Raw genomic sequence first — 24,377 nt, forward strand, 5'->3', positions numbered from 1 at the left:
AGCCAAGCAAATAGCTACTGTCACAATTGAATTACTTTTCATTATTTCTGTGCTGACTGTGTAACTATAAATTAATTTTTCTTTTCTGTACCTCTGAAAATCCCACCCACCAAAGTTTCAAACACAGATGGGTGCTTTGGGTATTTGAGCTGGAGGGAAATTCCCCGTCTTCTGTAATTTATGATGGCCTCACTCTGTGTGGATGTGTATGCACAACTCTGTGTATACAAATGCATAGAGTGCTAATCTAAACACGCTAACACCTTATTTAAGTAATTACAGCAGCTGCACATCAAGCTAAGCTCTGTATTTTCAGAAAATCTCTCACAGTATTTTCATTTTCTGTAATACGCAATTCAATTTCCTATCAACTTCTAAACACAGTTTGTCCGAAACTAAGGTATCACTACAAAAAAAATACAGGCAACAATTCATTTTTAAGACTGTTGCTATTTCCCGTTGTAAATTGCATAAGCATGCTCTTAAAAAGGAACACGCAATGGATTGTACACAGAAAGGAGAAAGCGAGCCAACATTAAAACAATAGTCACTCACCAGCTGTCCTTCCATGTGAGAAAACCATGACCATATAATAGTGAACATTTCGTCCAAACACTCATTACATTTCATAAAGCCAAATCAACCACCGTGACAAAATAAGCATATTTAGAATTGAGATGTTTTTAATATTAGAGATTACAAAGGATCAACAACCACCATAAGGACAAGAAAACAAAACTTTCCCCCCTTTCTCTCTGAGTGTTTTTGTGATTAATAAGAAGTAAAGATTTTGTTTCAAAACAATCTTTGGGGTTTGGTGTTGAGGTTTTCTGTGCCTGGCCTCTTCAGAAATCTTTAGAAAACCTACATACCATTTAATTAGCTAAAAATATTTTGAACATGCTCCTGTTGACTAAAATGGCATGGAATTGTTTGGGCCTAAAATTAGCTAAGTAGATCTGTATTTTTAAAAAACAAAATGCCCTTAAAACAAACAAAGCCAACAAAACCCCATAAAACAAAAAACCAAACCAAAACAACCCAGAAACAAAGAAAGAAACAAGCAATCGGGCAAAATAAAGTTATTTACAACTGGTGATGAAGATTAATGTTTTGATCTCACTATGAAATTATTCCTTACCAAACTATGACAATAAATAATATTGTAACTTTATATCCTTTACAGAAAGAACTTTTACAAGTCACAGGGCACTTCTGCATCCTTGAGTTAGAGAAAGGATGAGGTGGGAAGGCTCAGCTGGATCAGAGTGCCGAGGAACCACGTCCAGCTGGGTTTGGAATATCTCCAAAGATGGAGCGACACCACAGCCTTTTGGGGCAACCTGTTCCATGACTTGACCACCCTCACAAGACCATCAGGTTCATGATCTGTCCACAGAGGCCACAGCTGGTCTGTAGTGAGCAGCTATCTGGGTCAGAGCACAATATGAAAGCAAAGGTAAATTCTGGAAGAGGACAGGATGAGGAACTGTATTCTACTGAAAAAAATGCCATGTAAATGGTAACAGCCATACAGACTGGTGAAAAGATCTTTAGCAGTCTCAAATTTCAGAGAAAAACCTCTCATCTGCCTCTCCTGTTCACCGCATCTCCATTTATGGGTGTTTAACTACCTGAATGAAATTTATACACTTGTAACAATTCCCTTTGACGAACATTTTATTATTCAGGAAGGATAATGAGAGTTCTGAGTTAGAATAAATCTGCGCTGCTATGTGTAATGTAGAAGGAGAGTGTCCAAGACCATTCATGAAGTAGAAGCATCCTGGGCAAGTAATGTTGTGGCATCTGATGTGGTTCCCAGAACTACAGCCCACCTCTCATGCTTGGGTATCTCCATGCTACACTGCAGCACAGTTTGCACAGACTGTCAGATGGAGAATGTTTTATATCATGACCTGTCTTAGTACGAGAGACCTGTGTGCTGGGGTGATAACAGACCTAATATATTTTTGCCTACGAAATAAAAGTTACAAGCATACTTGGATAAAACAAATGTTCGATCCATTCCACAGAGGTAAATAATGGTCAATATATGTAGTCAAGGGGTGGTCACGACTGCTTCATAGGTATGCTCATTTAAACAAAAATATAACCCAAACACTAAATGATACAGCAAAGACAAAAAGAATTGCAGTCCTTCCTTATATTTTAAAAAATAGAACTAAAAAAGCTTAATATTAGCTGCCCATTTCAATTGCTATGCCTCCTTGCCCCTCAAAATAAAGATTAATGTTATACCAAACACTGCTCAGATATCTGATGTCATTACTTACTTGTGATAAAAACAGACAAAGAGCCATGTACACATAAAAAGCTGAAATGCCATGTTAAGGGATATGTTAATTTTGCTAAAAACTACTGAGAAACAACTCAATTACAAGGCAAAAGAAAACAGAGAGAAAATGCTGGGAGATAACTATCTTTTTAATCTAGTGGAAAGCCATAACAGGAACCAATTTCAAACAAGACATTCAGTAGATATTTTAATAGTGAGAGTGATTAACCACTTAATCTAACTCCTGAAAGGAGTTCTTTTACATCACTCGATTTCTTCAAACTGAGTTTGAAAATCTCACCGTATAAACTTGTTTTATCTGGCTCCTGGGTTCAATACCACATGGACTGGATGAAACGCAACGCCTGCCACACAGGCTGGAGGTGACTTATCAGTCCTTCCTTGGACTTGTGTGAGTTAACGGGACTTTCTGTACTCAGGCAGCTAAAGAAACTGTCCCCATGTTAATATTATGACTAATCACTCTCTCTTTCTCTATCTGAATACTATTACATTGAGTTTATACCAATAGAAAAGATGTCTTCAAGTTCAACTGCCTTAAAATATTAGTACTTCCTCTGATCTACCAGCAGAGTCCCAGTTAAAGCTCAATGCAGGACCTCTGAATAAAAAGAAGGGAGCTGAATGTAGACATATTCTCTCAAATGCAATTTTAGTCTGGTTTTTCATTTTCTTTAAAATGAACCATTAAGTGCTTGCTGTTTGGAATACATTTAAAAATACACATATTTTAGGCTCCTAATGAGTACGGCACCGAGACGGAATCAATCCCAAAATATGGGATCATGATTATTATCACATGGCAGCGCCTGCTATATTAAGCGTGCAGTGAAGGAGCTAAGGTTTGTGTTACAGGGATAGATTCCTCATTTTTACTTCCACCATCCGTCATAGTAGAATCTACTGGAAAATGGAGTACAAATCATTCACAAATTTACGACATTAAGTTGAGCTAGTTCTGTGCTATATCATTTCTGGAAGTGAATGCCTTCGTTTTGCACCCTAAGGGCTGCTCATATGCATAAATAGCCCCCTTTTTTCTCTTTCTGAATCGCAGTGTCCGGCCAATACAAAAAAGATTATGAAGTATGAAAACTGCACATATCTCCACCACAGAACAATAACAAGATCTATACTTTGATTTCCTGGGAAATAAAAATTGTAGCTATACTTCCTGTCAGCCCATTCCTTTGAACATGTTCTCTTCATAATTTGGATTTTGAATCGAGTTTAAATGGCAGTTAAAAATCGTATGTGGCAGTACACAATGAAATTTAGCTTGACAGCTTGGACATCAAAACTAAAAATAAATGACTTCACATCCAAATAATAAGTAATAACAATGTTAGCCTGCATAAGAATAGCAGGACTGGATTCAAATACAATATTAATTTTAGGGATATGAGTGACTAGGGAGAGACAGAGGCAAAGAAACAAATCCTTCATATAGCAATAGTCTCTTCTTATCCCCCAGGCAACTGGCTGCCTTTCACCTCAGCGGCAGAGCAATTATGTGGCGTAATGACTGCAGTGCAAATAAGCAGAGAGATTTTATTAAACCAAATGAGCAAATCATCTGCGTATTATTGCGATTTGATTGACAGTGACAAGTGTCGAGCAGACACGGATGTGAATATGATAAAGAAGCTTGCAGGAAAGCTCCTGATAATGTTACTCTTGATAAAGTTGCTTGGCAAACCTCTCTAAGTAAATAAAGGGGAAAGAATATGATGCATATTAATTCGCATAGTTTGCAACCTGCCACAGGACTAGAGGAAAAGTTGCAATAGGTTCAGCACATGGCATTTCGTATGAATTCTAAAATCGCATTTATGAGGCTCATAGACTTTACAATAATATATTAATATTAAAAGTAAAGGTCATTCCACATAACAGTTAAGCTGCCTGAGCTTCAACCTTTATATCAATAACAGACTGGGGCTGGAGCCTGAGGAGGAGGAGGAAAACAAGCGGAATGATCTGAATAATGTAAAATGTTACTTTGAAGGATTGCTGCCTTTTGCTGGGATGTCCGTTTACACATTTGTACTTTCACTGGACAATTACATTTCTGACAGGCCTGCCATCGGAATGATTAAATCCATACCTTTCATATGAGAATGTGATTAATTGGCCTGGGCCTTCAGGCCTCCATATAAGCCACTCTTACATTAATGACTCCCTTATGACATCATAGCTGCAGATCCCAAAGTCTCACATCGTTGCAGTCAGCGTGGAACTTGGGATAATTACTTTTGGCACATGGAATGAGTTAACCAAGGTGACTGGGAAGCTTTGACAGCAACGCCCACGGAAGAAAAGCAGCGGGGATAAAATCACCTGTGCTGTAATGGCACCAACATCTTGAATAAATTTGGGCTTACAAGTTGGAATTGTTTCAGTGGATAAGCCATGTGATAAATAGTTCTCTTTCCTCCACTTCTGCATTTTTTTTTTATTATTTTAAATTTGCATGTGAACAAGCAACAGCATTATGCCACACTTCAGTTAACATTCTTTTGCCATCAAGTATCATCAAGTTGAAGATTTTCTCTCTTTGAAAAAGAATTATATCTGAGAGGAAATGTTCTTGTCGTATGAAGTACTCTGTAAAATGTGAAAACCATTTCTGATTTATGTTGCAATACTGATTTGAATATCTATTTGGACATATGTCAAAGAGAGCAGCTTTGCAAGGTTCGGCATACTTTGAGCTGATTCCTACAAATTTAGTGCTTAACTTCAACTATGCAAGTAAACTTCAGCAGAGGCATTCGAGAACTGACATGCTCAGAATAACTGAAGGCTGGAAAAAAATACTTCATCCCTCTATGACTTACCTACAGGAAAGATATTACAGACATTTGCCACAACGTGAGCCCTCCAAACTCGAATGAACAGTCCAAGCATATGAACTGAGAAAAAAAGCCCAACACAATAGAATATTTAGTACAAAATCCATTTGTTATAATTTGTTGTATAATCTATTTGTTATAATAAAAGTGGTACTTATACAAATATTATAATTTATCATTTAAAAGCATGAGGTGACATTAGTTCCACAAAAAGGAACTAGAGTATTCAGTAAAGTAAGTTACTGTACTAACCTGCTCCAGTTGTTGGAAATTAATGACTAATTTGTTGTTTATATGAAAATCAGAATGAGATTTCATACAGATGCAGGTTTTTCACTGTTTTGGAGTAAAATGTAGCAAAAGTACAGACACCACCACCTACGCACCAGGAAAAAACTCTCAGCATAAGAATTTCCTGTGCTTTAAAATTGCTGTTTATGGGTTTGGGTTTTTTAATACTTTGAATTTTTTTTTTTTTTCCTTTTGGTAAACATTTTTAAGAAATAGTACAACCTAGACAAATTTAGAGTGCCTAATATTCTTCAGAGTGTATCCAAGTCAATGCACTCTAGTCATTAAACATAAAAGTAAATACTCTGGTTACCAGAGTTTGATCATCTTCAAAACCTAATTACTCATAGGCAGCATGTTTTTACCACAAAGCAATTAAATATAAGTCAATTGAAGTCCAAACCATCTCATTCTAAAAGAATTAATTTTCCTCTACGAGAAACTCTGAAATTTAACAATGAAATTAATTTTTAGATTTGAAGATTTAAATATGAAGTAAACTATTTGATATTTATATTAACTACTTAGAGCAGTTTTATGAGTTTTCTTAGAGTCCTTGTGAGCCTTCTTGTGTAAATTACAATCACATAATTACTGTTGCTACGAAAATAGTGCATGTTACGATCTAAAATGCAAAATTTCTTTTAAGAGACAGTTTAGAACCTATAACCATTAGAAATAAAAATATTAATTACATACTCAAAGCTAACTGACACAGTGATGTTTTCTGAGACTACAAAGAGTGGACTTGAGAAAATAATGTTAGTCTCTGTTCATTTAACTGAGCTGCTGTTAACTGTATGCCAGAAAAACCACTTCAAGTTATTATAGGAAATTAAAGAAGTATGGCAACTTATTAAAACACCATACCAATACGTTCTCCAATTGCCATGACAATGTGGAGGGAGATTAAGCTGGAGTACAAAACAGTTTCAAGACGTTGCCAATCACTAAAAAAAAAAAAAAAAAAAAAAGAAAGAAAAATCAACTTTTTTGTATTGAAATTATTGTCCAGACCAGATGTTACGGTAGTCACTACCATAACGTTTCTCTAAAATACTACTTCAAAGCAGAATTGCAACCTAAGCAATGTTTAAACAATCCAGCTAGAGTGCTAGAGTTAGGTTATAGGTGGACTCGATGATCTTGAAGGTCTCTTCCAAACAAAAATGATTCTATGATTCTATGCCAACCCTAATTAATTTTTTATTAAATGTCGAACAATAAGCATCCTCAGATGCTTCATTTTTTTCTGAAAAACTAAGCTGATTTACTGAAGAAGTAATAATAGCACTAACATTGGTGTTAATTTTCACATTCAGCATTCCCACCTTTATTCAGTGAAATATTTAAGCGCATGTTGAAGAGCAAGCACCTGCTAAGTGGTACTGCAAGCTTCTGCTCTTCTGGGAAACCTGAAGGATACGAGCGATTGAAGGCTAAACCAAATCACGTTATGGGCTATACGTCAGTATGTATTAATTGATGGCAACAGAGATAACGAGCATGTATCGCTGCACACCTCCGTAAACATGCAGCAAAGAACAACCCCAGCTTGCCCACGCATCTGGCCCCAGGTTCTTAGTCTTCTACTCAGGCAAAAGCTTTCATTGCTCTGGAGTTCTCACAAAGCTCTTTGAGAGGCTCCAGCAATCAATGCATCATTCTTGGCCTTTGTTGTTGCTGTTAATATAACTGGCTGTGCTCGATGTGGGTCTTACCACACTTGGCTATTCTTCTGCTATCTTTCCAAAACGAACAATGATAATTAGATGTGAACTGAAGTCAGTGAGTTTACTCTTAAAACCAAAAATATTAAAGGTAACTCTTGAGAGCATTTTGGTACACCACACAATTGATATTGATATTAGATATTTAGCTTAGGATGAACGTGTTATGAAAAGCAGTCTACCTTTAACATTAAACAATAACTCTTCATCTACCCTAAAGATATCACTGCATCAGATAAATTATTCTGCTGCAACAAGCCAAATTTTGTGGGTTCTTAAATCCAGGTATCAAATGCCTGTTCAGCTAAATAGGTTGCATCCAAAATAACTTATATTTAATCAAAAAAATCTGAAACACAGTGTAGTGAGAAAAGAAGTACTCAATTGCTGTTAGAGAAAACTACTTATTGAAATGGACCTGGCTACTAAATCCTGGCCTGGATTGAGTTTTTCTGGTAATATCAACAGCAGTGCAGTATATATAGTACATGTAGTATTAACAGTGGGCAAAGTTAACCACTGTTATGTAGGTCAGCCAGGTAGATACCAAGGGCATTTTTGAATGGGCTTCTGTCTTACCCTGCAGGCTGAGGCTCTTCTAATTCACCATTTGATGACCCATCCTGGTTACAAGAAGACAGAAATCTAAGTACATTTCAAGTCACTTTTGCATCATACTATCCAAGCTTAAGATCACATGCTATCAGTCTACATTATATGTGACAATCTGTCACCTTACTGTATTCATTGTAAGAACTAAGTATTATGTGTATCATAGCACGTGCCAGATAAAAATTTGCCATTTAAAAAACAAAATATAGAAGCATTCAAACCAAATGCTTCCACCGAACTTCAGAAATAATGGAATATTACGGATAGAGGAGGCACTGATACCAGTCACTCTTCGGGGAGAATCATAGCATTTGTTAAACTAGGCAACATTTTAGAATGAAAAAAAACCCAAAAAAGCCACAACGAGACCTGTGCCCAAGGTGAGGCGGTATGGCTGGAGGCCAGAACAAGACGTGTGCACAGTGCTGGTGTCCCAGCTACACTATGGAATCCTCAGTGATGTCCGTAAGAAACAGCACCTTTCTGAAACACCTACTTGGAGGAATCATCAAAAAAAAAAAAAAAAGTGAACCAAACCCAAATACATTAGTTGCTCCACTAGAACCTATCAGTTATTTCTGTACATTCTGTGATACTGACACTAATGAACTGCAATAGAGATAAGAGGGGGTTTTATTGTTTAGAAAAGAAAATGCAAGGTTATTACACAGAACTTTTGAGAAAGCAGGAAAGCTAAGAACTCATACTGCACAAAACATAACTACCTCTTTTTTAATTTAAGTTTTAAACACTTTGGGGAAAGCTAGAGAAACAACGGGATAAATATGTGGCTCAAAGTGGCATTAAAAAAGTACGTAGAGTCATAGAATGGACATTCATTATCAATAATCTACCTCCAACAAAAAGGAGGGAATATTCTGAGATATGAGAAAGAAAAACAGGTGAAATGACTGCGTCTAGATCTCAGCATTGCTCTTGTACCCAGCCGGGACACAGGTAGGGTCCCTGCCACGTCTCGCAGTCCCAGGCATCCCCCTGCCCCACCTGACACCTTCCCAAGCTGCCCACACTGGGGTGACCTCTTCAGAAAGTTAATCCTATTTATACATTAGATAATTTCATGTCAACATGTTAAACTTGTGTTCAATACCAAACCCCCTACCTGTTACCAGTAATATCGCGAAAGATCTGAAGTAGGTGGCTGACAAGAACAGCAATAGGGAATTTTTTTTCTTCCTTTAATTCAAACACTCAGAGGGAGAAAAACATGCCTCCAAACCACAGAACATGCAATTCTACTAAAGCCAGCCTATGTTTAGCCAGTGGATGCATTTCTGTTGCTCAGGGTGGCACCAGAAGTTACATGTTATATTTTTCATTCTCTCCAGTGGTAATTTCTTGGTCATTTACCTCCTCAATAATAATGTTTAGCTGAGTAAAATAATGCTTTAGGCTTTAAGTCTTAAAGGTTCTTCCCCCTTTGCCCCCCTCAGTAGGATGACTGATGTCAGCCCTTTAGAAAAATAAGCTTACTTATGAGACATTAGTGGCATTATTGCCTCCTTTAATATTCGTGACAGTCTCCAGCAAATGTATCACAAGTTGGCATTTATTAGTGCTAGGCACAAGTAAGGGGCATGTTATTTGATTTGAATAACAGCTTGGAGCTACAGTTTGAGTCCAGAAATATATTAGTCAGAAACAATCTCATTTAATAACACAGAAACTAATAAAAGAAAAGTATTCCAACTGATTCAAAATTGAATTTATGAATATTGCTTAGCAGGATTAATGATCAAAAACTGAACCTGTTTGTCATGTTATAACAGACTTTTCGATTTAAATGCAAAACTAGAAGTCAATGAGTCCAATGGATTGTATATTGCTTTGAAGAAAACCAGTTCATTTTACACATAAGCTTTGAAATTGGCAATAAACTTTAATTACAGGGTCAGATAATCAAATTATAATCAAATAGCCTCACATAAAATCTATGTTTGAAATTAATGAGATACAATTCTACTAGTCTGTAATATTGTACCTCTGAAACTTACTAAAAGACATTTCATTTTCATTTAAAAGTCACCTTAAGGACTTTTCCCTCAATTTCTTCCACATAGCTCAATTTTATTTGGAAATGTCTCATTTTTAGACCACACAGTTCTAAAGATTTTTGCATATGGAAAAATCATTTGTTATTCCACAGATTTTTTTTTTATTGATAATAAGAATTTTAATATAGCAATATTAGAAATCTTTCAAGTAGATGCATATTTATGCATTTTTAGAGAAAGCCAGAGTTCAGATAATAAAACTGTATAGTTGTTCAAGTGCACATACTTATTAAAATTTTCATTTAAGATGAAATTTTCGATGACTGATCTTAAACTTGCAAGTGCAAACATATATGCTAATGGATATTGCTGCACAATCTATTTCTTTTCTGGGGTATGCAACCATGATAATTTCTCCCTACATGTCTTACCTTATCTGGAAGAAGAAATATATATTATCTTTAAAACAAAAGATAGGAAGAATAAATCCAAACCCACTCTGGCTTTCTTAAAGATTTGCTGTGTGGCTTCAGGCAAGTCTCATTGCTTTATAGCTAAGTTTTCTCAAATAAAATGGCAGTTAGAGCTTAGTACAACTTCATTGGGTGTATCACGGGACCTTATTAATTGTACTGTCACTTAAAAAATGAAGATGCAACATTGTTGGATAGACAATGTCGAACCTCATTAAACATGCAACCGTAAAAAAGTCAAATACTTATAAAGCCATCATTCTCCTCAATGGCAACGTAAGTGCTTGATGACACGCAAAGTAATTTTTCAAAACCTAGGCCAAAATTAACAAACCTTATACCAAAAGTAGAATTGTAAAATTTTACTGCTAAGCAAAATATTTGTACTTTAAAAAAATCAAGTTATTCCAAGTTAAAAAATAACAATTGACAAAAATAACTATTTAATACAACTAATCATCTACTTAGATGGACTATGGCAAGGAAAATTATCTGTTGCACAAGAAAATGGCTCCTCAGTAAACTTGGGTATGAGCTTACAAAAGTGTAGTTACTCACCACATCTCCACGAGGCCCCCCTAGGGCACTGAGCTCTCCCCAGGCTAGAAAATCCATGGAGCAAGTGGCTGCTCCAGATCTCAGGTGAACCTGATCCAGACCTGGCTCCCTACGCAAATACTTGTACTCCGTGTAAACACGAGGCCCTGAGGGGCACGGAGCAGCAGCGGGGGCACACGGGGTTGGAAAGGGCTCCTCTGGACCGGCTGCACATCTCGCTGCAGACCCGCACATGCAGCCAGCCCCGCGCACGGCATCTCGGCCTCGCCAGTGGGTGGCAAAGGATCTCGCACGCGGAGTTTGAAGCAAAAAGAGAGCGCTATGCAAGAACACGGGCTGCGAAGGAAGGTGACTGACAGATCTGTAGGTGTGGGGTAGCCTAAATGTCTTTTGGTAAGTAGCAAAAGACTTCTGGTTACCTGGACCTGAGAGCAACTCACAGCTCCTTGGCGTGGAGCAGCATCTATTGGCATGTCCCTGCCCTAAGCCGACTCTGTTAATGCTGAAGTTCTGTCGGAGAACACAACTGAACCTTTAGAAAGTTAAGGGAATATTACAGCGATTCCCATTGATTCCTCCAGCGCAAGAAGCAACAAGGTCATGTCGTTCGAATCACAACAGAAATTTTTAAGAAGTAATTGTCACTAGTGAAATTGTTCAAAATTGTTCATATCTCTGATTATTATGGGTTATACTGTGAAATGTTAAGTACTGAGATGGGGTAGAAGCCTTTGTCTCTCATAGTTCAGCCTTGCTGTCTGTCCTAGATTGTGCTTCAGAACAGGCATCATATTTGGAATAGTTTTGAAAACTCTAGAAGTGGGGCTTCCCTAACTCCATTTGTGAAATTAATCTACAACTTTACAAATCTCACCATTATAAAGTTTACTGTCTTTTGTAATTGTGATCTACTTTCTTTCAGGCTCATCACTTCATAGCAATGTAAATAAACATAATCTTTGATGCTTACACACTTAAAATATTAGCTCCGTTCTACTCCACCGCATACAGCCATATCATTTAGGCAAGTTGTGCTGGCTAATACATTCAAGCCAACCAAAACTCAACCACAAACAAAACCAGATAGAATACATATTGTTAAAAGCAGAACTTTCTTCTGATTCCTGATAAGCAAGGTTGAAAATGTTCACATTTTATATGGAATCTCTGCCTGCTGCAGGTACAAATGTCTCGTTGTCTCAGTCATAATAAACCCATGTTTTGTTCTCTTTATCTTCTGTATATGTATTTAACCAGAAAAGAAAAGTGACAATAAAACTTCTGTCTGTAATACATTTGACTGGAAAAGAGTGATAAGCACACATGCACACTAAAATAATCCTTCCATTATGGTATCAATATAAATTCAAGTAAAAACACCAAGCCCAAGCATGCAACTACTTAAATTCTGATTGAAGTCTGCACATCATAATGTAACGTCTTAAAGTTATACATGTTTCCCCCATCTTTGTCTTCTGAGTGTTTTATTTCCTTGCAGAGGACCAAAGCCAGTAAGGGCACATACAACTTACCGTGTAAACATCTAGAAAGATGCAAACAACTTTAATTGAGCTTGACATGTCAGCACTTTCAGGCAACGGGACATGAGAGCAGAGGAAAGAAGAGACAAAGTCGAGGACTGACCTTGCTCCTGAGGCATTTCTGAATCCATTCGAACAGCAGGAGTTCGCTGGATGCTTTGCAGAGCGAAGGTCCAGTCAAACACCTGACAAGTCAAGGCTTTACACATTCTCTTCAGATGGACACTTTGCACGCTGATGGTGACAAGGTAGACTGATTTGAACCATGCTGGTTAAAGTGTGGATTTTGATGGTGATGAAATTCAGCAAGATACCTCAAGGAATAGAAGTTTTCCTACTTTTTCAGCTCCAACCTCTCAATTTTCAGCAAGCCTTAAAATTAACTAATTTGGTGGCATAGCCTAGCATTAAAATCCGAGTAACCACAAGTAGAATACTGACAACAGTTCAGGGCGTGTAGAATTTTCACAGTCATAAAGCTGGAGGAGAAAGGAATTGCGAAGGGCTCGCTTGTGTCACAGTGACGAGGTGAAACCGCAGCTCTGTGCAGTGACTGGAGGGGACAGGGAACTCACTGCCAGCTGACGCATCCTGACATGTTCATTTTGTACAAAATTGCTTTAGCTTCAAAGTTGTGAGGCTTTTCTTGACCCCTTCTGACTTGTACAGAAAAACCTATGTTTTGGATCAGAATCCAGATTCTTTCTGTATGAATGCAACCCCAGGTTGTTGTTACTGGACATCCTATTACCCCATTATTTTTCACCCGAGTTTGGAAAAAACAAACAAGAAAAAAACCCCCACCAAACCCACTCCAACAGCCGAAAGCTTAGTAACCTTCATTTCTTTCCATTTGAAAAGAACCAGATGCTGAAATCAGGTGTTTTTTTCCTTTAATCCTGTGTATTTATAAAGAATGCACAACAATTTGAACAGATGGAAATTGTTTCTTTGCTTCTTGCTTCAAAGTCTTTGTTAGTCAGCACATCATACAGCCATTATATTGAGGCAATTTTACTGAAATCCTTGTTATCACATCATCTATTCCTTATGAACAACTCTGAATAAAGTCTTGGGACCCAACATATCCTATTCATTACTTCTTATATATGTATCAGTATTTTATTGGACCCCAAAAAGGAGCCCTGCTTTTCTGTCTCCTAGGATTGTAAAAATATGCTTGGAGACATTATAAAAAGTACAGCTAAGTGTCCTTACCTGCTAGACTGTTTTAAATTTTGCAGAAATAAACATGATTTTATCTACAGGTTTTCTACATTTTTTTAAATTTTTTTCCTCTTTAGGAACCTCATCCATGAGAACAGTATTTTTTTCAGTTCGCTAGCAAACACTCTGTGAAATCCCTTGAGGGTTTTTACACAAGTTATGCTTAACCTAGTGGTTTAAGCCCTCTTGATTTCTTCTCTCTGGCAAGAAATGCTTCCTCCCAAAAGGTGGTCCATCAGGGTTTGGTTAAATTGCTGTTCTGAGTCACTTTGCAGACAACTTGTCCTTCTCTACAGACTAGAGAGCTTGACAAACGTACTGAAACAATTTAAATGTTGAACCTCAGCCCGAGTGCAACCAGCTTCTCTATAGTTTCTTATAAACCATTTTGTGAAAACGTCTAGAGTTGCTAGACTGCGAGAACCTCACTCAGGTCCAAGCATAATGTGCAAAACGCCACGGTTCCTGCAGACCAGCAGTTTAAAAATCATGATGTTATCTCCTTTTTGTCAAAAAATTAAGTGCAGTCTGCTGTGGCAGGTACCCATCGCTAGAATGGCCTGACCAGCATCATTAAAATGAGACAGAGGGGCCAGATTCTGTTCATCTTTCTTTGTCTCCTGTGATCTGACATACCCACCGCATTGATCTGTGCACACCAATGCCCCATCCTTGCCATCATCAGCTCTTTTTCACCTCCTGTAGAATACTTCATAGTTCGCATTGTGAGCAATAAGCTTTTATTGTGATAGCTCAAAAAGATACTTTCTCAAGTAAGCGGTTTATCAACTGCTCATTCATATATAGCACAAATCTCAAGATTCTAGTTTCAAGTTCCAGCAAGTCACGGGTCTAGAATAGAAAAGCCTTTTAAAATTTTTTACCAAGTTCACTCCTTCCTGTTTATGGACATACTTGCAACTATAACAGCAATCAAAATACCGAGCAAACGCAATAGTAGCATTACCATGGCTGTGTCCAAGTCTGCAGCACAGTGTGGTAGATCTGTAACTACTTGGCATGTTTCCTTCAGAATACCTGACTCTACAGAATCTTTGAATGAGATGCATGGTCTGTCCTGATCATAAATTTCCAACTAAGAAAATAGCCTTTAACCAGAATCACGAGTTACTTTCGCAATAGTTTGTCTTCGGAAAACTCCTACCCCCACACGTCCTCCCCCTGACCTCCCACCCTGGCAATAAGCTGGCAATATCTCAACCCCTTTGTGTTCCCGTGTCAACACTACCCCCAAACTCTAAGTGTTCGCAGCTGTGCTCAATATGAAAGGGGGTTTGAAACACAGGGAGACTAAAACAGGAGCAATCACAAGAGGCTCTTTGACTCTCAAAATGCTAAATCACACACTGCTGATCACCGAAATGGTTTCCTTTCTTTACCCAACTTGTGTAGTGGTTTTGCTCTCCTGACCAACCTACAAATGAACTTTTTGTAATAAGAGGCCTAAAACCTCTGCAGATATGTGAGTATTCGAGGAGTTGGCAAGTTTTGGACAGCCTCAGTTTTCATTGTGAACATTCCTCCTCACTGACCGTATATTCAAGATAATTTACTTGTCTTAAAAACTATTCACATGTATTTGGATTAAATTGTAAATTCATACTGTAAGGTTACTGTATTTATAAATGTATTGGTTCCTGCTCACCGAAATCTTGTATGCATCCAAACACAATTTAGGTAGGCTGAACAAAAAGTGCAACAATGTTCTGTAAGCCTGTAAAGCTTGGTGACACAACACCACAAGACAAAAAGCTGTCACTTTAAATGACCACAGACCTTGTCCTTCTCTGTAAGCAGGCTCGCTCTTGTCTTCTGCGTTTTCTTCTATTTGCTGATATATTTTTAGAAAAGCCTTGATGAACAGCAGAAACCTGCCATGCTGTTAAGGGTATTATCTATTAATGATTTAAAAAAAAAAAAAAACCAAAACAACCAAATCAACCAAAACCAAACAAACCACAAAGCAAAACTCAACACACAACTCCTACTAAATTATTTTACTGAATTTCCTGTAGGTCACCCAATATCTAAATCCTGCAAGCTTTTTCTACAAGTGCTGCAAGCGCTTTTTTTGCCTCTCTAAGAACAGTAAAGAAATTTCCCTTCCCTTCCCCCTGCTGGTAAACGGTGAGATAACTGTGCTAACAACTGTTTCTCCCATATTTTCACACTCGCATTAGCTCAGTCTTGTTGATTTGGAGAACTATTCCTGATTTTTAACCAGATAGTTTCTCTCATAGTTTTGCTGTTCCTCAGTTAAGTGGGGAGCACTGCAATGAAACTAGTGCAGAGAGATTTTTCGTGCCCACATCCAGCTCTATTCTTTACTTTCCTACATGAGCATCTTCTAGAGCTGCCTGTTCTCATTTTCCAAGTCTTGTTTCTTTCCTTACTCTTCACAAACATTCAGGAAACCATTCCAGTTTCAGATCCACAAGAACACAAGCAAATAATCATCCTGACATGCAGGTTTCCAGAGGGTACCACCATTATTTGCCTCACAGCAATCAGGTGTGCATTCTCTGATGGTACCCTGTCCCCACTTTATAAGGGAAGGAGAAGATTTGGGTATTTTTTGTTTGCTTGTCTTTACTTATATAGGATTAATTATTCAATAGATTAGTATACAGACAGGAGAAGAGAAATAAAAACACTTGCAGTTACGTATTGCTCGGCTTCCATTTTCCTCGCAAGCAGCCGTTTTCTCTTCTGGTTGGCTGTTCCAGAGAAATGGAGACCCAAGTCAAATTCCAATTCATACGTCAATGGCAAAAAGTACCAAATAAAAGAGCACTATTCCAGTTATTTAGTTACGTAAAGTACTATAGCTGTTTCTAAATGTTATCTTAAACTGAGGGTGAGGATAACATCTAATCTATCATAACTCAAGGTGGCTTAAATCGAGAGGCTAGGAGAACGTCATTAATACGTTTAGATTGAAAGTGCTGGAATGGTGCTCATCATCTGAAGAATGATGTTCTTGAAGAGCCTCTCAAACTGAAATAATGAGGGGGCAAAAACCCTAACAATTTTAAAAATGGAACTTGATAAATGTGTGAGATTACATGATTAGATTCGCTGTGCCTGCTAGTCTTTGAATAGTAAAACTACTTCAAATTTAAGCCAACCTTACCAAAATACTGGCATATAAATACATGGTCAATATAAACTCATTTGCTGCTTAACTGGACATAATTAGAGATCAGACACTTAACTGTGGCTGCAAATCAGCTTGAAGCATGCTGACCAAAATAAGAAGAGAGAGTTTATTATGTTAGACATGGTGAACCCGAGAAGCCCCAGAAGCAGATATAGCTGCCATCAATGCTAAGATTTTCTTCCTCATGACTGTAGATGGAGCCCTAACATAAGTAAATACCCTCTTGGCAATGCGAGTTTGGAATTTTGTAGAATATATTTGGAGGCTTTTCAGCAGGTTTACATTATTGAGGTTTTGATTTTCAGGATAAACAATGTGAGAAACTCAGTTTTCCTGGTTTTTCAATATGCTGAACTGATCCAGTTCTCAAAAATCCAGAAAGAAAAACTGTTCTTCAACTTCTATTCTGTCCTGCAATTATCACCTAATCGAACCTTCTCTAACAATTTCTCTGCTTAAGGGCACATCTAGGGCTGTCAGTCCAGCTGAATTCATTTAGAAAATTAAATCCAAACCTGACTATTCTTATTCATCCCCTACACCCATTACTCCCTTCATAATTTTCTGCTACTGTAGTAAAAGGCAAGGCAACTGCACCTTTTGTGGATTTTATTGTATTAAATATAAAACATACTGCTGAAAAATGGGTTGTAGGAATCTTAGTGAAGAAGGAGGGATCTCAGCACCGTCTGACTGAAAGATGTTAGATAAAAGAGGAGCTATTTATAGGAACAGAATCTGTCTACAGTTATCACTGGCTAACAATACAGGGTTCATCAGTATAATTAGTCCTTTCCTTGCTATACCTCACTTGTTCAAAACTCAAAGTATTTACTGACTCCTTCCAGCAAAACAAACACCAATACCCACAAAACAAACAAGCAGAAATATCAAAAGGATACATTGTTTCGTTCTTCTCAAAACACTTTGTATGTTTCGAGGTCTAAGAAACAACCAGTGTCACTAAGTCCAAAAATACATGCAGGGACTATTGGTAAAGCGTTGGTATTTGGAATCAGGGTCTGGACATGGAGAGCCGCGACAACTAGAAACACTTGAATAATAATAATAATATCAGATAATAATCTGATTTTATATCCCAGTCGGCCAATCGCTCTGGTTCTAAAAGCTGCATTCCCAGAAGTCCAGCTGGGCAAAGCTGACCCTCAAGAGAGACGGAGGGACGGAAGGAAGGACCCGCACGGCTCACACGTACAAAGCAGCAAAGGGCCCCTGTGGGTCACCTCGCTCCCTCTTCAAGTCCGCAGGTCAAGGTATTTACAAGCCACAAATTGCCTTCTATATTCACACGACAAAGCTTCTTGACCAACACTCAGGTACATGTGAACCACAGGTGATCTAAAAGATAGCAATCGATTGCAAATGCTTTATATCCCTTAATTTATCTGAAATGAACAGCTACTAGAGTTTATTTTGAGACTGAGGTTAACTTCTGGTACAACTCTCTGAAACTCACAGTTTAACATGCACTAATTGTAGAAAAATAGTATTTTTTTAGTACATGTTCAAGCAAGTGAATTTCTGATTGTACAGTGAACTTGTACAATTATCAGTTCATATTACATTACTTAATGACGGGACAGGCATCTCAGTTTGAGCTGCCCAGTACTTCAGGTTCAACACATTTACGCTGAACATGGACACAGAAGTTGAATATAAACTAGAAGTCAAACAGCTGTTTAGTTGGGTCAATTACACACCCTATGCACTTCATATAAACTGTGTATTTAATATCAGTAATTGCCATGAAGATGATTTTCAGATTGATAATTATTTGCTGATTCAATTAGCTTGTTATGTTAATAATAAAAGCACTGGGGAATATCTAGGTTTATTGCAAGGTAATGGATTCTCAGAAGAGAAATATGATATACTCTATTTATTAGAAGTTGTTTCTTTCAGTTGGACTATAAAGGTACTTAAGGTTAAGAATATACTATACTGATTTGCAGCTTGATTTCATTAAGTTTACCTCATTTTTGAATTAATTACTTCGTAATGATTTATAAAACAGAAAATTGTCTATAGGGAGAAGATTTTTTTTAAACCAACGAACCAACAGTTATCTTTTCATCACTCAGAAAATTTCCCTAAATGACTGATAATAATCCTCTTCAGGTACTTTAATTAATTTATTCAGTCATAAGACAGATATATCTGGTAATTTTTACACACCATTTTTTTAACTCAGGGAAAGGCAGTCTGTACAGATGAATGACATTAAATTTAGTCTATCCAGATGCTGAAATGTGCTTCAACTTAGATTGTATGAAATATCATAGATGTTCTATTTAAATACCACTTTTCAGATTCTACCTAATTAAAATAAAATTAAGTTGCTTTTAAAAGCTAACCTGCCCAAAAGACGCCAAATAAATTCCTGTGTGTGATATTTACTGTTTTAATCTGTAATCACTTATACAATACTGTCTAAGAGAGGTAGATAATGTTTAACATCGAGAGATCTCTTTCACTCTCTCTCTTTATAAAGAAATGAGAAGAGAGAAAATGAAGAAAATAGGTCAGTTCTGTCCGATGGTGACAGAATCAATATATTTAAACCAGCACAACATAGTTCAGAGAACTCTCCTTGGAGCTCCAGTGTTTGAAAGCACTTAATAGAGCTTCTCCTTTGTGACTTGGATCACATCTGAAAAGTCAGGGAATTGCATTTACCTGCAGCATCTTCGGGTACCTGTTGACCCACAGACTGACTCATGGATCTGCAGCTTCTAAACCCTGCGGCAGTTATGTTACATAATTAGGTGTGGCAAGATAATCTCACATTTCTAGAAATTCATTATCCAAACAACAGAATCCTTCAACTAAAACAGATATAGCAATTCATTTTATTAAGATCAACATGTTACGTTATTTATTTCATAACTGTGCTAAGGCCTTTTTTAATATATGACAGTAGATTTTGTTTTCTGGTGTTCTGGCTTGCATTAGATAACCATTTTTGGATTTTATGCAAGACATATGGAAAAATTCATCACTGATTTACTGCACATTTCCACACACAGTCAAACTAATATCTGATCACTATTGAAGAAGCAAACCCCTGCTTGGCAGTGAATACATAAGCAAATTTCTGAACACGTGGATGTTTGCAGCCTTGTGCAAGAAAGCCTCTGATCGTCAAAATACAAACCAATACACTGCAGCATTTGCTGGGAAAAGATAATGGAAAAATTAAATCAGGATTTATTTTCACTTCAGAAAACACTGCAACTGAAACAACCGCAATAAAATAAAAAAAAAATTTGCAGTATCTATCTCCAATACCTCATATAATAGGATTGGCTTTTTATAATTTATCTATATAATAACACCTTGGAACTTTTTCTTATTTTTAGTAACTCTAGAAGATGGCAAGTTTGAATGTTAGTCATGAAGATGAATCTTTGGTTATCAGTTAAATATTTTTAATTCCATTCATTCTTTGGGTGACAATTTGCAGTTATCCACACTGTTGCTCCCAAGAATAAGAAGATGAATACTCGCCCTCAGTATTCTATTCAAATTTAAGTTCAGCCAACAAGGGCAGTTTTACTGTCGCCACAGCAGGTGGAATGACCTTTACCTCATTCCTATTTTACAAGGTGTTTTGTGAAACTCCTGCCAAGTTATTTCAGAGCCTATTAGAAACAATACACTGCAGAAATTAGTGTATTCTAAAACACTTAATTATTTTTCACATTTTATTACAGACAAAGCTAATAATTAAAAGGTGTCATTTCAGTCCATCAGAAATCCATCCTCTGTTAAAAGACTCAAGTGTTTTGTATTTTTTTTTCCTTGGGAAAGAAACCCAACAAAACAGTGACCGCTAATCCCGATTTGGGAAGTATTTAACTGCAGGGCACGGTTCACAGATGTTTTTGCATCCTCAATAGCTTTATGGGCAAGATAGTTAACTTTGATGATATGAAAATGTCAAGAAGAATTATCAGGGAGAAAAAACTCAAAAAGTTTTCTGAGGTTAAATGGCAATAAAGAGCCATCTTTCTTCAAGAAGTAGAAACAAGTATAAACAGTTTTTGATGAGCAGATGGTCCCCTTGAACAAAAGGAGGCAGAACCCACTGGAACAGAGTATTTGAAAAGCAAAATCATGCCTTTTGGTAGATATTTTCTGTCATGTGTACCTAGTAGTTAATCCATTTTTTAGCAAGATTAGCTGTCAGATTAACACATTATCCATGTGAGTCACAGTCTAAAGCAAGGATGTGCCTGAAGAATGATGTGCACCCACATGAAGGAAGCTTTACAGAGCCTGACTTACAACACCACTGTGGAATGCAAATCTTGCTTTTTTTTTTACCTTTTTTTTTTTTTTTGCTAATGCTGGCCAGAGCTCTACAAACAGCCATTCTCAACTGCTGTCTCACGCTGAGTTGATATAAGCCTTGATGTGGATTTGAAAATCCATATGCAGGCCTTGCATCTGCCACACACATCCATGTATTAACTCCAGGGCATACGTGCCTCTCTTGTTCTGGACAATATACATTAAGATGTAAGAGAACTTACTGACTCAAAATATGGTGTTTTTATCCATTCAAGAGCATTTGACTTCTTCTGGAAAGCCAAGTTTAAGTAAATTCAGTTTCATAATAGAACAACAGGATATGATCTGCGAACAGCACATTTTCTTATCAATCAAGGGAGCCCAGATGTAAGTTTTCACAAGCAGCTGATACGTGTCAGTTAAAAAACACACCCTGAGTATAAGTACCTATTGTTGTATCACTCAGACACTGGGTAGAGAAATATAATGGGAGTAATTTCATCTCAATTCAATGACGGCCCATTTGGAATAACCCGCTTTTGGAGACACCACCTTATGACACTACAACACAGGACTGCAGCTCAGCGTTAAACACCTTTCCCCCACCAACATTTCATTTCACGTTTCATTATTCGAGCTGTGGATTTTTTTTTTTTCCCACTCTTCAGCAGGCCAACAAAGCCCCTTTTTTGCACAGTCTGTATCTGTGTCTTTTTATAATCTTCCAGAGTTAATACCCAAGCTAAATGAAGGCAAAACCGGCTCCGAAACAAGCTGCTTAGAAGACAAGTCACAGCCAAACATTCCAAGTGGTGTCTGAAGGATCAGAGGGTTTTGCGCATAGTCAATGTTTGCGATCTACAGGAGCAGGATGTGAAGGAATGAGCTTCCATTTCCCTGCCTTGGGCTCTCCGCATTTGGTCATGGACTATTTAAACAGCCCCGGCTTATCCTGCTGGCACCTCGGCCAGCCGGTCTCTATGGGCAACCCCACACATGCAACGGGACGCAGGTCACAATGTGATATATGTTAGATAAATATCTAAGGACACTCTACTGCCATTTGAGTATAGTTCACAGCTCCTTGTAATTAGAAAATCTGTAGAAGTCTGCAGATTTAACTCTAAAAAAACAACAACGCCCAACCCCAAACCTCGTATGTACAACCATACTAAGGAATTGAATGCGCTCAGAGATAAACAGGCATCAGATTTTAGGCCAAAGACAGTAGAGACAGATGATTTCATGCATTCTTTTGTATTGACATGAGCTTGTTTAATTTACCAATTCAGGTCAGAAAAGATTCTAAAATTAGATTTAAAAAATTTTGAGGCACAGAGCATTCTTAGATAGCAATTTTGAGAAGACAAAATATTTTCTGGTGGTGCATCTATAACAGTCTTGCTGTTAAAGCCAAGTACACAATACGAACACAACATAATAGTATTCTTTGTCAAAGCAACGCAATTGCTAATTGCATGTGAGTTAGCTTCGAGATTTAGGTCTCTACAATGTCAGTATATTTCAGTATATTACAATATACTACAATATAGGAAGAAGCAAGGGAGACTTCAATCAAATATTATTTCAGTCATCCATATCCAGTGCACTATAATAAGGAAACGGAGAAGTAACTGTCAGAGGCTGAGTACATACAATCTTACTAATGATGGCTCATTCAACATATTCAGCTAATTAATACAGAAGTCCCACCTATTTCACATTCTCTCCAACTCTGAGTAACAACGTTCCAGAGTCAAGAAATGCAAACAGGGACACAACTTATGTTTGGAGATTGCCTGAGTTCAGTAGGAAACCAGAAACCCTGTTGAGATGCAGCTGAGATTCAGTTCTGCCCTCTGACCTGGGATGTTCAGCTGACTAGTAGCTCTCGCATCAAACATTTGTCTCCACAGAGAGAAACAATAACTACTAATTTCTTTCATTCTTTGTTCTAGAAATGAATTATTGACATAAATACTATCCCAGTACAAATGCTGATGTTATTTCATGTTTATAAATGAAGGTTGTTCCTGCCCCTTTATTTTATCTCCAAAGCACCGGTGTAGAGGTGGGGAATCATCTGATTTAATGCAGATGATAATGAAATAGAACAACAGATGAGTAATGAAAACCAACAGGTTTTGTATATGTTTGAGGTGAGGGATATTTTCTTTTTATCCAGTAGAAACATTGTTTGAATTGTTTCTCCTTATTTCATTTTACATTTCAAAACAACATACTTTTCTAAGTAGACAATAGGAACCAAGGCAAGAAACCGCATTAAATAAATCTCTCAAAATCTCTCTAACAGGCTTCAGGCTGTGTTGTACTTTTTCTCTCAAATATTTCCATGTAAAATCAGATGTTAACTCTCGGAGTGAACTCACGTGCAAACCCTATTCATCAGATTAATGGCTGTGCAGCAACAGGCAACTGAACACATTTCCACTCACATAAGGTATTAATGACTTTCCAGAAAACTTCACATTATTGCAACTACTTTTCAGTCAAATATGCTGCATTTAGTGAAGAAGGAAATAAATTGCAACAAAGTTTAATGGGAAACTACAGTAAATGTACTGACACAAGTAGAAATTTGTTTCTTTAAAAAGGACCTTGCTATTAATTTGACAGATGGATTTTTGCCCTTTTGAAAACAAACCAAAAAACAGGCTTTTCCCTGGGATACTTCAGCTTGCCCAGTGCAACATCTCTCTCTGTTGCTGCTTTTATGCTGATCCAAGGCACAATCAGTGGAAGAATTTAGTGAGCTTCTGTGCTATACCAGCTAAGGAATATGATAAGATCAATAATCTATAGGGTGAAAATATAGAGGGAAATACAAAAAAAGTCAATATTCTGTATCACATTTGCATTTATACTAAATACCAGTACATGCTTTGAAATTTATACAGCATATAGTCTCAAATATACACCACTATATACACAGCTAATGGTAGGGTTTCACTTCTGGTCACTGATCAGCAGGAACATGGTAGATAAGGACAAGACAAAACATGCTGGTAATGATGCTTGTGCCACAAGAAGAGCAACAAACTCAATAACATTTGATGTAAAGGTGACAATATAAAAGTGAAATTAAGGAGTGACTGAACATTCATTCATACGATAACATCTGAACTACAACAGCAAATGTCAAAAAGCAAAACACTGAAACTTCAGAAAAAAATCTCCTCTCCAATATCTGGTCAACCTTTCTGTACATTTCTAGGATTAAAATACTTTACTCTTTCTTT

The sequence above is a fragment of the Caloenas nicobarica genome, chromosome 9 (assembly GCF_036013445.1).
Source record: "Caloenas nicobarica isolate bCalNic1 chromosome 9, bCalNic1.hap1, whole genome shotgun sequence".
NCBI classification, from domain to species: domain Eukaryota; kingdom Metazoa; phylum Chordata; class Aves; order Columbiformes; family Columbidae; genus Caloenas; species Caloenas nicobarica.